Below are 14,357 nucleotides of genomic sequence, written 5' to 3' on the forward strand. Positions count from 1 at the left end.
ATAAGAAGAATAATGATAATGACAGCTAGCATTTATTGAGTGATGTTTATTGCAATCTATCAATGAGTACTTCCAACTATTCCTTAATGAAGTTACCTATTATCATTCCCATTTACCTAAGAGAAAACAGGCTTACAGGGAGGAAATGCTTCACCCGTTTGCAGCTAGCCGAGACTCCAGACTGCGTGGTGGCCACCGTTCCCACTAGGTCCCAAAGGTGAAAGAAATGCCACAGGAACATGCCAAAATGTTTATTGTTTGGTCTACCCTGATGCTTACTTAGGAAATATTTTCCAAGATGGTTAAAGTCAATAACCAGTTCATGGAAAAAACGAAGGGAAAAGAAACCTTATTTTGACTTAAGTCCATTATATATGCAAGGATAGACAGGAATAAAAGCTAACTTTGTGGATATCGAGGCTGCTTTCGGCTTAAACACAAAACAAGGCAACGCAAAGCAAAAGCCGTCAGAGCCAGCAGTGAGTTGTGGGTAAGCTGCAGGGGATGGGACACAGAGGGAAGGCAGAGGTTAAAAGGCTCTGACAGGCGGAAAGCTGGTGTCAGCACGAAGGTAGAGGGATGTGAATCGATACTGAGTGAGAGGTTCCCACTGTGCAGCCCATGTCAGGGTCCTCTCGGCCCACTCGGTGCCGTGTACCTTTGCCAAGCTCACCTGCTCACCCTCTCATTTGCCTGGGCTCTGCCAGCAAAGCAGGGTCCCTTAGACGTGGGGATGCTGATGAGAGAGCGGAGCAGAGACGCCACCCTCAGCAACACGAGATCCTCGATGATCGGATGCTTCCCCGTGAACCTCTGTACTCCCCAAATTGGCATGAATTCCAATGCAAAATCCTCTTGTTTATTAAAGATTGAAGGCAAATTCCTAGTCTCCTAAGAAGCTATAATTCTAATGACTTCACACCACTTTTACAAAGAGAATTCCCTGACAACCATACCTCGAGGGTTTCCTTGAGTTTTCTCTTTTCTGCCACCATTGCCAAAGCAAGAGCTGTTTTGAACTAGCTGGGGGCTCTTTTTTTTTTTTTTCATCGCTTCTCACCATTTCACATCCCTGGGCTTAACGGAGACTTCCTTAAATTTAGATCTAACCTAGATCACTAGTGTCTATAACCTATATAACTCTTACACTGAGTTGAGCCATATGAAATTGACAATATTTGACTGTTTTTTACCTACAGAAATGGTAATAAGATTCAGGTTTCCCCTTTCTTTCACTTGCTAATTTCGACACCGCCAGGCTGCAGTTACATAAGTCAATGAGAAAGTCTCTGTCACCTTCCAAATCAATCCCTAAAATTCCCTAACATCCTCCCACAAAATCTTCAAGGACAAACTGCCCACCCACACTCCCTCTGTTCACATTTTAGGGAATTTATTTATTTTCAGTCATTCGAGGCAACTTTAACATTTGAGGCCACTGTGCCTGCAGCAGGAACCTGTACACCATGCGTGGGCACGAAGGTCAAGGCGAGTCGTGAGCTACTCAGGGATGCCATTTCAATCTAAAGTAGAGACACAAGCTTTCTCCATGAAGCCAGATGTTGCATCCCAGCTCAGCATCTGCTAAGGAAGGAAGAGCTCCAATGGGTCCTGTTCTCGGAGAGTGTGCTGGGGAGCCTGTGCTGCTTTTCCTCTCAGCAACGTAGGCGGCAGTAGGATTTAAATGCAGGGCTGTGGCCGGGAGTCAGCAGCGCAGGACCTCGTGGGGGGACAGCCGGAGAGCCTGTCCCAGAAAGCTGCACTTCATCCACGGTTCCGTTCATTTGCATCATCCTCTGGCACTGCCAGGGACATCCCATCCCAGCTTTCTCTTACCCACTCGCCTCCTCCCAGCCAGAGTTTTGCTGCAGTAGCTTTTGGAGAGAAGCCAGTCTACGCTTCCGTAGGACTAGACAAAGCAGCCCGAGTTAGCAGCACCAACGGGACTGTCTCGGGCCTGTGTTCAGAGATAAGAGCAACACAGCTAGACAGGGAGAACCCACATAAATATCCTAAAAGACCCTGGTTATTCGGATGAACATTTTAGGGGTATATGAACAGAAGAGATTTTAAAACATTAATAAGAGCTGGACCTATGCTCCGCAATGGAAAACACAGGTTTGACTTTGATCCAGTTCAGACCCAATACCATAAGAACGTCACCGACCTCTCCTAGGTGGACTCTGTAATTTATTGACAAGGACAGAAAACTTCTAGATATGAAACAGCCTTCATGTAGGACTAGAAATATTCCAAACTGGATTTTTAAAAATAGGTATTTTAGGACACATTTGTCTGAGAAACAAGTCTTAAAATCTTAGAAGATACGGTACCCTTGGAATGAGTTGTGCCACTGACTTAAAAGCTTAGGCTTTCTATTTCTTTTTGAGTCAATCTTGATAGGTTGTATATTTCTAGGACTTTATCCATTTTTTCTAGGTTGTCCAATTTGTCATTGTATAATAGTAGTTCATAATAGTCCTTTATGAGCTGTTTTAAATTTCTGTGGCATCAGTTCCAAGGTGTCCTCTTTCATTTCTGATTATATTTATTTGAGTCTTCTCTCTTTTTCTTCAGTAGTCTAGCTAAAGGTTTGATGATTTTATTGATTTTTTTGTGAAAAATCAACTCAATATTGTCAATTTTCTATTTTATAGGTATTTTATTTCCTATCTAATTTTTATAATTTGCTTTCTTCTACTAACTTTGGGCTTAGTTGGTTCCTTTTCTAGTCTCTTGAGGTGTAAATTTAGATTGTTTATTTGAGATCTTTCTTCTTCTTAAATTTAGACATTTATCACCATAGACTTCCCCCTTAGTACTGTTTTTACTGCATCACGTAAGTTTGGTACATTGTGTTTCATCTTTATTTGTCTCAAGATATTTTCTCATTTCCCTTTAGACTTCTTCTTTGCAGTGGTTGTTGAAGAGTGCCTTGCTTGATTTCCATATATTTGCGAGTTTTCTCATTTTCCTTTTATTACTGATTTCTAGTTTGATTCCATTGTGGTTGAAAAAGATACTTGAAATGATTTCAATCTTAAATTTGATAAGCCTTGTTTTGTGACCTAGCATATAATCCAACCTGGAGAATGTTCTGTGTGCATCTGAGAAGAATGTGTATCGTGCTGCTGTTGGGTGGAATATTCTGTGTATGTCTTGTTGGTCCATTGGGCTAAAGTATTGTTCAAGCCTGTTGTTTCCTTATTGATTTTATGTCTGGAGGATCTATCCAATATTTAAAGTAGTGTATTGAAGTCTCTTAATATTACTGTATTGCTGTCTATTTCTCCTTTCAGATCTGTCAAGGTTTGGTTTATATATTTAGACAGTCTGATGTTGGGTGTAGATATAATCGTTATGTTTTCCTTTTAAGTTGATTGTTTTATCATTATTTGTCTCTTGTGACAGTTTTTGATCCCGTGATCTTCCTGGAACGTAATTCTTATCTCCAGGATTCCATCACCAGTCTTTTTCTCCAATTCCCCAGTTATCTCACCTGCTTCATGACTTCAAATGCCATCTACATACCAGTGACTCCTGAAGCTGAGTCTCTAGCTCTAATCACTTGTATCAAATGTATTGTTCTACCACATTTTGGCATAAAGTTTAACCCATTATATTTCACCACTTCTATCACCAGGAACAAAAATATTTTGCTTCCTATCTTGATTAATGATACTACCATCTACCCAGGTCTTCCCTTTATATGACTCTTGATATGCAGGTAGTCAACCATCAGCCCTGTCCATTCAACATCCGAAACTTCTTCACTCTCATTTGTGCTGCCTGGTCGATTCCCCATCTACCCTTGCCTAGACTGTAACGAACCAGCCTCCTGAGCGACCTCCTGCCATTTGTACCCTGCACCACCCTTTGACACACTACCGCCAGAGGTTCTGTCCACAACACCTGTCTGCTCATGCCATCTCTTCACCTAGGTGGCTCTGGAGAAGGTGAGAGGCCAAGGTGGTATCTGTATGGGCAGCTTTGATGTCTCCTTCCGCCACGCAAGGTCAAGAAACGTGTTTGAAGAAATTATTTTGAGTAGGAAAAAAAATCCCTTTTTTTCCTTTATGAGCCTTTAAAACACATAGAGCCTCTTTAGTAGAAGATTTGGTTTCAGCCATTGACGTTGGACTCCTCTCTCCCCAGGTCCTACTCTCAGGGTCCTTTGTCACCCAGCCCTCCCCCTGTTAGGGACACTCCATCAGCCCCTCGTGATACTGGCGCCCAGACTGTAGTCTAAACCTACTACCCAAACTAGCAGGTACCAATACATGCTAGAGGAAAGAACATAATTGCTAAAAATTGTCACTAACATTGGAAATCACTATAGAGTCACGAATATCGCAAATATTTTCTACTACTCTGGGATAAATTGAGTATTTTTATGAAAGTAATAAAAAATAAAGCCAATTAAAGTCTTGGATACATGCAAACTTTCTAAAGAAGACTAAACCATCCAATACTTTGATAAGTAAAAAGAAGCTAATTACCAAAAGTAGAAAATATAATTCTAATTTTGTAAAACGGAAGAACATAGAGGGTGTATTTATGAGTCATTGACTAAAACAATATAAACAAAATCTTGAGAATAATTATCTCTGTGCGATAGGGTTATTATGGCGACTTTATTTTCTCTTTATTGTTTTGCTGATTTCTCTAAATGTTCTACAAAACTGTGGTAATTGCCTAATCTGTAAAAAAAGCCCACAATTAATGTAAAAGAATAATACATTATCCTGTGTTACTGACACAGTGGTGATTTATGAGTAGTGGGGTTGTGGATGACTTAGACTTTCATTTTTATAATTTTGGTGGTGGTCTAATTTTAATTGTTTATGAAATAAGCTATTTATAATTCATGGAATAGATTTCACAATATGATTTAAATTTAAAGACATTAAATATTATTTTTATACAGAATGTGAGAAATGTGTCATTCAGGGTTTCACTGAAAGTTAATTTCCGGGCCAATGGGGCTACCTAACTTGCTAGCCACCTCTTCTATTCCCTTGGAATTTTCCCTCCAGATCAGTCCCTGGGAAAAAGCCGAGGAATGATGAACAGGAGGCAGAATGGCGAATGCGGGGCTGGCTGGGGAACACTGAGACCCCAGGGAGTGTCTAATATTTACCTTTTCTCATGCACCGTGCTCTTGCTGTGCTCCGATGCCTGAGGGCTCACTTCTGGAAACCGGAAAGTGCGCAGCTGGCCATTCTACGACTGCTATTCCGTTCACCTGCCAAGGGCTCCTCTCTCTACCCTCCAGGATGAAGCAGCCTCTGGATGTTCCCTAGGCTCGGATTCCTCCCTTATGGCAGCACTGCCAGATCGCAGGTGGGAGATTAGGCAGTATCCCAGCGCCATTCCTCATGGGAAGGACAGGCAGTGCTTTCTGCCTTGTGACCAGTGACCCAAGACACAAGTCTCATCCTTCGGCCCGTGGCGCCCTTTTCTCCTAATTGCTTTCAGGCTTGGCAGGGCATGTTCAGATCTTACACATAAATCTTCTCTTGGTCCAGGACACAGGGAAAGTGCTTCCCTTTGGTGCCTTATCCGGGCACATGGTCGTCCTAGCCTAGCTTCCCCATATCACTAAGCACGTTTGTCAACTATCTGCCCCAAATCTGAATTGTTGAGTGATCAAGGAATGCAAATCAGTCTTGCTGTCCAGTCTTAAAACGTAACTAGAAAGGTGAGTTGGAAAGTGCATCAATATATGCAGACAACATATATTCAAGGAATAACACGTCTTATGCAACATCATCAGAAAATTCACCCATTCTCATAGATTAATTTTCCTATACCTGAAGATAAAGACATTATGAGCGTGGAAACTTTCATCTTCAGCATTTTTGTTGACCAAAACACATTACCCTGTACCACAGAGCACAGAGAGGAAGTTAACCTTTTAATGGACATAAAAGCATCATGATGAACATCAATTCCTGGACTAAGCTGGGGTGCAATGTGCCTCCTTCATGGACTGTTGAAGAGGAAAGACTTTCACTTACCACCACCACAGATTCTGGGGTTTCTCAGTCGCGTGTGTGGTTAGGGTGCAGCAGTGATGGCCATAAGCCCTGCTACGGGAATGCTTTACCGACTGGCCCTGATTGCACTGTGCTTTTGAGTCAGTGCTGACTAGGGTGTCCAGCCGTCCTGATTGGACTTCTCCTGCATTGTTTCCGTGGATACAGGACTTTCAGCGCTGAGACTGGGACATCCCAGGGGAAGGGGGAGCTTCGTCACCCAGTGCAGCCCAGCGATGCGGTGGGGGGATGGGGGGATGGCAAGTATCAGTGCTACTTGGTCCCATCACATAGAGCTGTGGTAGTAGGTGACTGTCAGTTAGTTAGTTGGTCAATGTCAGTGCTTTTCCTCCACTGCTCTCTTCCTCCACTGCCATGTCTTGCCATTGCTCTTCCCAACAGCTTAACCTACTGTCTCCTCTCCTACTCGCTTTCCCTTCTGCCCTCCATCACCTCTGCTCTGTCTCGCTTTTCCTTCTTCTCTTCCTGCCGCTTCTCCACACCCTCCCTCCTGGTCTTTCCTCATGATGGTCATTTTGTGCGTGTGTTTGTGATTTTGTGTCTTATTCCCTTAGTTCTTTTTTTAAAAAATTATTTATTTATTTATTTTTGGCTGCGTTGGTTCTTTGTTGCTGCACGCGGGCTTTCTCTAGTTGCGGCGAGTGGGGGCTACTCTTCGCTGCGGTGCGCGGGCTTCCCATTGCAGTGGCTTCTCTTGTTGTGGAGCACGGGCTCTAGGCGCGCGGGCTTCAGTAGTTGTGGCACGTGGGCTCTAGAGCGCAGGCTCAGTAGTTGTGGTGCACGGGCTTAGTTGCTCCGCGGCATGTGGGATCTTCTGGGACCAGGGCTCAAACCCGTGTCCCCTGCGTTGGCAGGCGGGTTCTTAACCACTGCACCACCAGGGAAGCCCATGATGCTCATTTTTACCCGTGGGACTTCTGCTGTCTCAGCCTTCCCCGAAGTGAATCAATTTTATATTCCTTTCCTGCCAGAGAGATCCCTTTTTTCTTAACTTAGTGAAACTAACTCTGATGTCACATCATGTGTTCTTTCCCTTGCTGCTGTTTTTAACCTTAGTCACCGCTTGAAGGCTCTCAGTTATGCTTCCAAGGGTGTTGCTGTTCTAGCGGTTGAGATTCTCAGGTCTGACCCCCAACGAGGGTGTTCTCCAAAGCGCGGCCAATGACGCAACATTAATGTTTCATGAGTCCTTGTGGGTGTTACAGAGAAAAGTGCATACATCATTGAGTAGGTTTGGGAAGCATGAGATTAAGGGCATGGAAATGGGTGTGTTATGGGAAGTTTCTCGCCCCCGGGGTGTCCACTGTGGATCTTCAACCCGCATCGTGGCTCTTCCTGACGAGCAGCGGTGAAGGGCAGCATTGGACATCTCCAGGGCACGCTCACCTTGCAGTCACTGAACACAAAGGGTATTATGGAATTTTTCCTGGCAGAAGGCAATACAGGGCCCTGAGGAAGCAGCACCTTGTGCTAAATTATGGAAAGTCTTTGAATCAGGTAGAGGTGGAACTAGAGCAGCATTTCCAAACTTCCTTTATTCAAGGAACATCTTATGCAGAGGTGTTAAACAGGCAATATGGGCAGACCATGTGACATACACTCCCCACTCTCAGAGGGTCACAACGCACACAGTCTGTGTCAGGTTCTGGGTGTTCTGCAAAGCCTCCCGTTTCCCTGGATCTGACCCTGTGCTTCCCAAGCCTGTTTTACTAGGAAATACTGCTCTGTTTACTGTCTAATACTTCGTTGCACTCTGTGGCATTAATGTCATTTGGGAAGCATTGGTTTAATATATTTTGCCTTCTTTCAAAGTTACTTCCTCTAAGCCCATTGTCTGCAAAATACCACCCTTTCTACTGCCTGGCAGCCCTTCAGGACACTTTGTTTTTGTACATAAGAAGACACATTTGCTCCTTACTGGAACAAAAAAATACTTTAAAAATTGATTAATTAATCTCTTTCCAGAATGATGTGAGAACAGTTCTGCCTGGTGTAGAGTTGTATGCGTTTTTATATCCAGATCTTTTCAAGTCCTTCTGTTTTATGGTGAGCTGCTTGGGAAACACTGGAACCAATTGCTGAACAGAGTTTGTTTATGAATGTGATAGGCATCTATAATTATTGCAAGGAAAAACATATCTCTTCAGAAATAATACTGTCTGAGAACACACAGGTGGAAAATGTCTTGACTACACAGTGGAGCAGACGGATCATCAACACTTCATAAAGTACTTTTCATATTCGAGACTTCAAATGCTTTGTAAGTATTAGTACTGTCTTCACAGCACCTCTCGTAGATAAAGCAAGTACGACTTAATAAGCCATTTCACAATTCGGAAAACTGAGCCACCGAAAAGCGTATTCTTTGACTCTTATTTGTTGAGAAAAATTAGTTGCAGAGATGAGCTCTGAACAGAAAGTGAGGTGCGGTCCATAAGGGAGAGGTGAAGAAGGTTCCAAAGATGGAGAACGCACACGCTCGGGAGAGAGTGAGGGCCCTCAAGGAGGCCTCAGGTCCCAGTCACCTGGGAGCTTGTGGAGATGAGGCACCTTTGATCGAACCACCAAGGACTGACTCACAGGTTTGGGCATCACCTAACAATCTGCTGATGAAACAAGCTATTCGTGTGACCCCCCAGCCTTCTGAAGTCTGAACACCCTGCAAGGGAGAAAGGGGTCGATGATCCTGGTGCTTCCATTAAGTGTTGAACTGGGAGGATGACATGACGTGGCGTCACAACAGAAGAGCAGCAGAGGGACTTACCTGCGTTACCTGAGGTGATGACAGGCTAGGTTTTGGTGGGACCATTTCTTTCCTTCCTCTTATAGAGCAGGAGGGGTAAGAACTAAGGACAGAGACACTCCTGGAGATGATCAAAATGGCTTTAATGTACATGTTGACATAAGGGCAAGACCATGAGCAGAAAGGAAAGGAGTCAATCTGTTGGATTTGGAGTCCGTAGAAAGGTCAGCATCAGGGACATCTTCCAGTGAGGCCCGGTGAGGAATGTGGACCCTTCAACCCCAGATGTGTTCCCCACTAGCTTAGCTTTTCCCAGTGTAAATAGTCATCCACGTGTTGCCTGGATGAACGTGTTAAAAATGACAGTCTTGGGCTTCCCTGGTGGCGCAGTGGTTGGGAGTCCACCTGCCGAAGCAGGGGACGCGGGTTCGTGCCCTGGTCCGGGAAGATCCCACATGCCGCGGAGCGGCTGGGCCCGTGAGCCATGGCCGCTGAGCCTGCGCGTCCGGAGCCTGTGCTCCGGAGAGGCCACAACCATGAGAGGCCCGCGTACTGCAAAAAAAAAAAAAAAAAAAAAAAGGATACACTGTCAACCCATGCAACAAAGTAGAGGAATCTTAAATTCACATCATTCTAAGTGAAAGAAACAAACAAGTCTGAGGAGGAGACATACTGTGTGTTTCCAACTACGTGAAATTTCATAAAACCAAAACCATGGAGGTTGAAAACAGATCAGCGCTTGTCAAGGCAAAGTGTTGAATACATGAAGCACAGGGGATTGCCTTTTCCTTCGTGATTTTACTTAGCTATGTAAATAAATAAATAACGTTTATTTTAATTAAAATAGTTTTGGGTTACAGGAAAAATGGCAAATATAATACAGAAGAGACCTAATATACCCACACCTTATTACTGACATCTTACTTATGTATGGTATATTTATCACAACTAATGAACCAATATTGATACACTATTATTAACTAAAGCCCATACTCTATTCAGATTATCTTATGTTTACCTAATGTTCTTCTTCTGTCCAGGAATCCCATCTAGGCCACCACATTACATTACACACGACCTCAGTCAGGGGATCAAGGTCAACGTCAACAGTGACGTCATGCTGATAGTGTGTACTCTTGATATGATGTGATGAACTGCACTTTACCCCTGTGGTCTTCCTTCCCCAAACCCCAATCTAATGATGAGAAAGACATCCAACAAAACCCAAACTGAGGGACAGTCTACAGAATACTGGGCCCGTACTCCCCAAAACTGTCAAGGTCATCAAACACAAGGAACATCTATCTCAGAAACTGTCACAGCCCAGCGGAGCTTCAGGAGACATAAAACTAAACATTACACAGTCCTCTGGGTGGGATCCTGAGACCGAGAAAGGATATTAGGTTAAAACTAAGGAAATCTGGATAAAATATGGTCTTTGGTTAATAACAATGCATCTATACTGGTTCATCAGTGGTGGCAAATGTACCATCCTAATGTAAGGTGTTAACACTTAAGGAAAATGGATGTGAGGCGTCAGGAACTCTCTGTACTGTCTTTGCAATGATCTGTCATTGGAACCCCACAATGAAAATACTTAAGTGCAGAGATATTTTTATGTTGTCCAGAATATTACATGTGAATGTCAGCAACAAGAATCCAGCAGAGGAATGATAAGAGTCCGAGTCTGAACTTCAGCGACAACTGTGTATAGTATTTTTATATATACCAATGTTAAAAAAGAAAAAAGATATTTTTAGGTGCCAGGAACAAGAAGGAAAGGAGTCAATCAAGAACCTAGGTGGGAACTGACCTCACAGGAGCCCACGGGCCTGACTCAGGGCCCACAGGGGAGGCCGTGTGGCTTTGTCTGTACAGCACGTAGCAAGAAGAGAGAATCTTGCAGAAAGCCCGGAGGCTGGAAGAACTGACCCATCTGTGCAAAATGCAGACCCCATTTCCAAGGCAGCTGCCCTGTCCACGCGGCTTCCTTAGAACAGTTCTCACAGCACAGCACGGCCCCCAGACTCTGCCCTGCTGAGGATTCTGCCCCAGCAAAGGCTTCAAGAAATCTGGGTCCAGGTCTCAGAGCGAAACCCTTCTCCTTTATCTGAGGCAGGGTGCTCTAAGAACTAAAAAACAGTCCTTGAGTTTATACTTTGAAATACGTGTTGGGCCGAAGGTCACAGACCCATCTTTTCCACAAGGCCTGATAGTGACCTGACACTTCACCTTAGATGATGGAGTACCAGGCAGCACATCTGTTGTGTACTTGGACCTTGGCTGCTTCAGGAAGACTCTCATTATTTCTGTGTGTGTGTGGTACGCGGGCCTCTCACTGCTGTGGCCTCTCCCGTTGCGGAGCACAGGCTCCGGACACACAGGCTCAGCGGCCATGGCTCACGGGCCCAGCCGCTCCGCGGCATGTGGGATCTTCCCGGACCGGGGCAGGCAGACTCTCAACCGCTGCACCACCAGGGAAGCCCGACAGTGTATCCTTTTTAAAGCTAAATGATGTTCCATTGTACAGATTCTGCTTGTTCAGTTACTGAAGGGCATTTTGTCTGCTTCGAGTTTTTGATGATTGTGATTACGGTTGCTATAAGTATTTGCATGGAGATTTTTGTGTGGACATACGTTCACAGTTGGATAATCAGTTGGATAAATACCGAGGAGCATAATTGTTGGATTGTATGATTATACAATGTTTACCTTTGTAAGAAACTGCCTTCTGAAGTGACTGTACCCTACTGCATTCCTACCATCAAGGAATATAAGTTCCTGTTGTTCCCCGTCCTCTCTAGCAAAGGTTTTTTGGGGGGATTTTAGCTCTTCTAGTAGGAGTGTAGTGTATTTCACTGTTATTTTCATCATAGACTTTTTGTGAGAATTAAATGAACGGTTGACATATAGTTTTGTATTGTTATTGCATTTTATCCACGATTTCGATGTGTTTTAGTGGACTGAGGCTTGTCCACCATGTACATGTTTCCTTCATGTAATTTTGTTTTTGCCATTTAGCACGAACTCAGGCAAGGCCATTTGTCACATCTCTCTACAAGTTATTGTTTCACTGACAGACATCCCCCAAATTAAACCTTGGGGATATTTTCTACTCACGTGGTACCCAGTTTTCCAGAAGCTCATCAGTAAATGTTTGCTGAGCGATCCGGTTGGTGATCCGTTGTTTTCGTTCTTTAATTTACCCCATCTTCTCTCCTCAGCTCTCTGTTTTACACTAATTCGAAGGATTTAGGGTTCTGAAGATTATTCAGGTGAATTACACACACGCAGACGAAGATTGCCGACACCATCGATCTGCCTGCAGGCGTGCTGGTGCCGTGAACGTTGCCCTTGTCTTTTGCTAGTTTGTGGTGAGTCATCACCTGCCTCATCACTACAGAATGACGAGTTTGTTAAATATGCCATCTTGTCTCTGAAGTTTTGATTTATTGTAGCTAGTGCAATACATCACAATGCCTGCTCATCCCTTATCGAAACTGACATCAACACACTATCATATTCTTTTCTGTTTTTATTTAAAAATGCAACAATTATTAAAAAATGCTTTCTGTCAAGCAACGTTTCAATTAACCACTCCAGAGCTCTGCTGAGAGTGGTAGAATTAAGATTTTTATCTACCTACATTAAAGAAATGGGAACAGGGCTTCCCTGGAGGCGCAGTGGTTGAGAGTCCGCCTGCCGATGCAGGGGACACGGGTTCGTGCCCCGGTCCGGGAAGATCCCACGTGCCGCGGAGCGGCTGGGCCCGTGAGCCATGGCCACTGAGCCTGCGCGTCCGGAGCCTGTGCTCCGCAACGGGAGAGGCCACAACGGTGAGAGGCCCGCGTACCGCAAAAAAAAAAAAAAAAGAAAAAAAAAAGAAATGGGAACATTGTGACAATGTGAAGTCTTCAAGGTAAAACAGCACAGTGTCCAAATTTATTCAGCAAACAAGTATGAACATTCCTTATCCAAAATACGAGATGTCGAAGCAATAGCTAGATAACATTAGCGGCTGCTGTTAGCCCTGGCAAAGCAGCGGTGTGGGAAATTCTTGTTGACTTCTCACGGGGGAAAATCAGATGAAAACAATGCTCTGATTCACTGTAGACAAATAAACTTGGAACATTTTGTGCACTCCTATAGTTAATGAGAAAGCTAGCGTTTCCTGCTATGTCAAGACAGACCTACAACAGGGAGTAAAGGCTAAGTCTAGAGTCTGCCGGGACTTTGTATCTGCAGGAATTCAAGCCTTCTCTTCATTAAAGTCGTAGAGATATGAGTTCTCAATGTTCCAAAGAACTTATAGAAAAGAGCAATAGAAAACCGGGATGGTTGGACTATGGTCATTACATCATGGGTGTTGGTAAAGCATTCCATCCCAGGTAAGGAGATGAGCTCCATGCTACTAGAAGACTGAAGCCGAGAGATAATCTAGTCAGACATAGTGTATAAAGGAATTATCAGAAAACAAAAGACAAGCAACAAAACATCGATAGGACTACATCATCTGTTATCCACCTGAAACAGCACCAACTCACATAAACTTTTTAAAAGTGACTAGATCAAAAGCTGAAAATACAGAGGAAGTTTGTATTCCAAAGAACGGTGTAAGCTGGGATGGAAGAGATTAATCTATTAAGTCTGAAGTAAGATCAAAAATAATTTTTTATACATGCACTTTCTGAATTAACTCTGATACTGCTGAGATATTAAAGAAATCTTTGAAGAAAGCAATCCACATTTCTGTGTTTAGTTCAGGTAACCTACTTTGGACCCAAGTACGTGTGTAACAAATGAAAAAGACAATACATGAAGGCAGCCATACAGTTGAGATTTCGTACACGCAAAACCCCAGAAAATCACATTTAAGGTTCCCATGGCAACTGCAACTCTGCCGCACTGCACGCTATAGTAATCACTGCAGTGAGCTCTATAGTTATAGTCGCAAGGTATTTGGGGCTGTAACTCTTCATTTTCCAATGCTTGCAATAATTTTTAGAAAAAATTCTCTTTCAGGGCTCTAACTTTTAAAGTTTGTCTCTACTGAACGGTGAATAATATTGGAAAGTTGTTGAAAGACTCCTGTGGAAGAGAAGCCTGGAAGTTTTCTTTTTCAAATGTGTATATACTATATACATATTAGTTTATATATATACTATATATATATTTGTGTATATATACATATATAGATAGTGTTTGTGCCTTTTCCTTGCAAGGCACTGTGTGAGCACACATTAGGAGTATAAACAGTGTTGTCCCCCAGTAACACAGAGTTTATATATGTGCTCATACAAGAAATACACAGAGGCATGAACCTACACCTAGAACATGAGATATAGTAGGCAACTCCATATGATTTTGCTGGAATAATAAACAAAGATAATTGCATACAAAAATGTCAGAGGAGCACAAAGAAAGATGGTTTTTATCTACATCTTTATAAAGAAACTGGATGTCATGTTTGGGAAGGGGGTGCTTGATTATGACGGTAGATTGCAGGCTTTACCACCAACTAGACTGCGAACTTGGCAACGCTATGGACACTGCCA

General features: G+C 43.4%; 1 long non-coding RNA gene across 1 annotated transcript in view; it reads left to right on the forward strand.

Annotated features, from left to right (window-relative positions):
* The window catches only part of LOC137205823 (uncharacterized), a 96,225-nt gene extending 83,884 nt beyond the window's left edge, over positions 1–12,341 (forward strand). Inside the window, exon 3 of the long non-coding RNA XR_010934299.1 lies at positions 12,027–12,341. This is a non-coding gene — a long non-coding RNA (uncharacterized lncRNA). The remainder of the gene's footprint in view (positions 1–12,026) is intronic.
* The last annotated feature ends 2,016 nt before the right edge of the window (positions 12,342–14,357 follow it).

The sequence above is a fragment of the Pseudorca crassidens genome, chromosome 14 (assembly GCF_039906515.1).
Source record: "Pseudorca crassidens isolate mPseCra1 chromosome 14, mPseCra1.hap1, whole genome shotgun sequence".
Lineage (NCBI taxonomy): Eukaryota > Metazoa > Chordata > Mammalia > Artiodactyla > Delphinidae > Pseudorca > Pseudorca crassidens.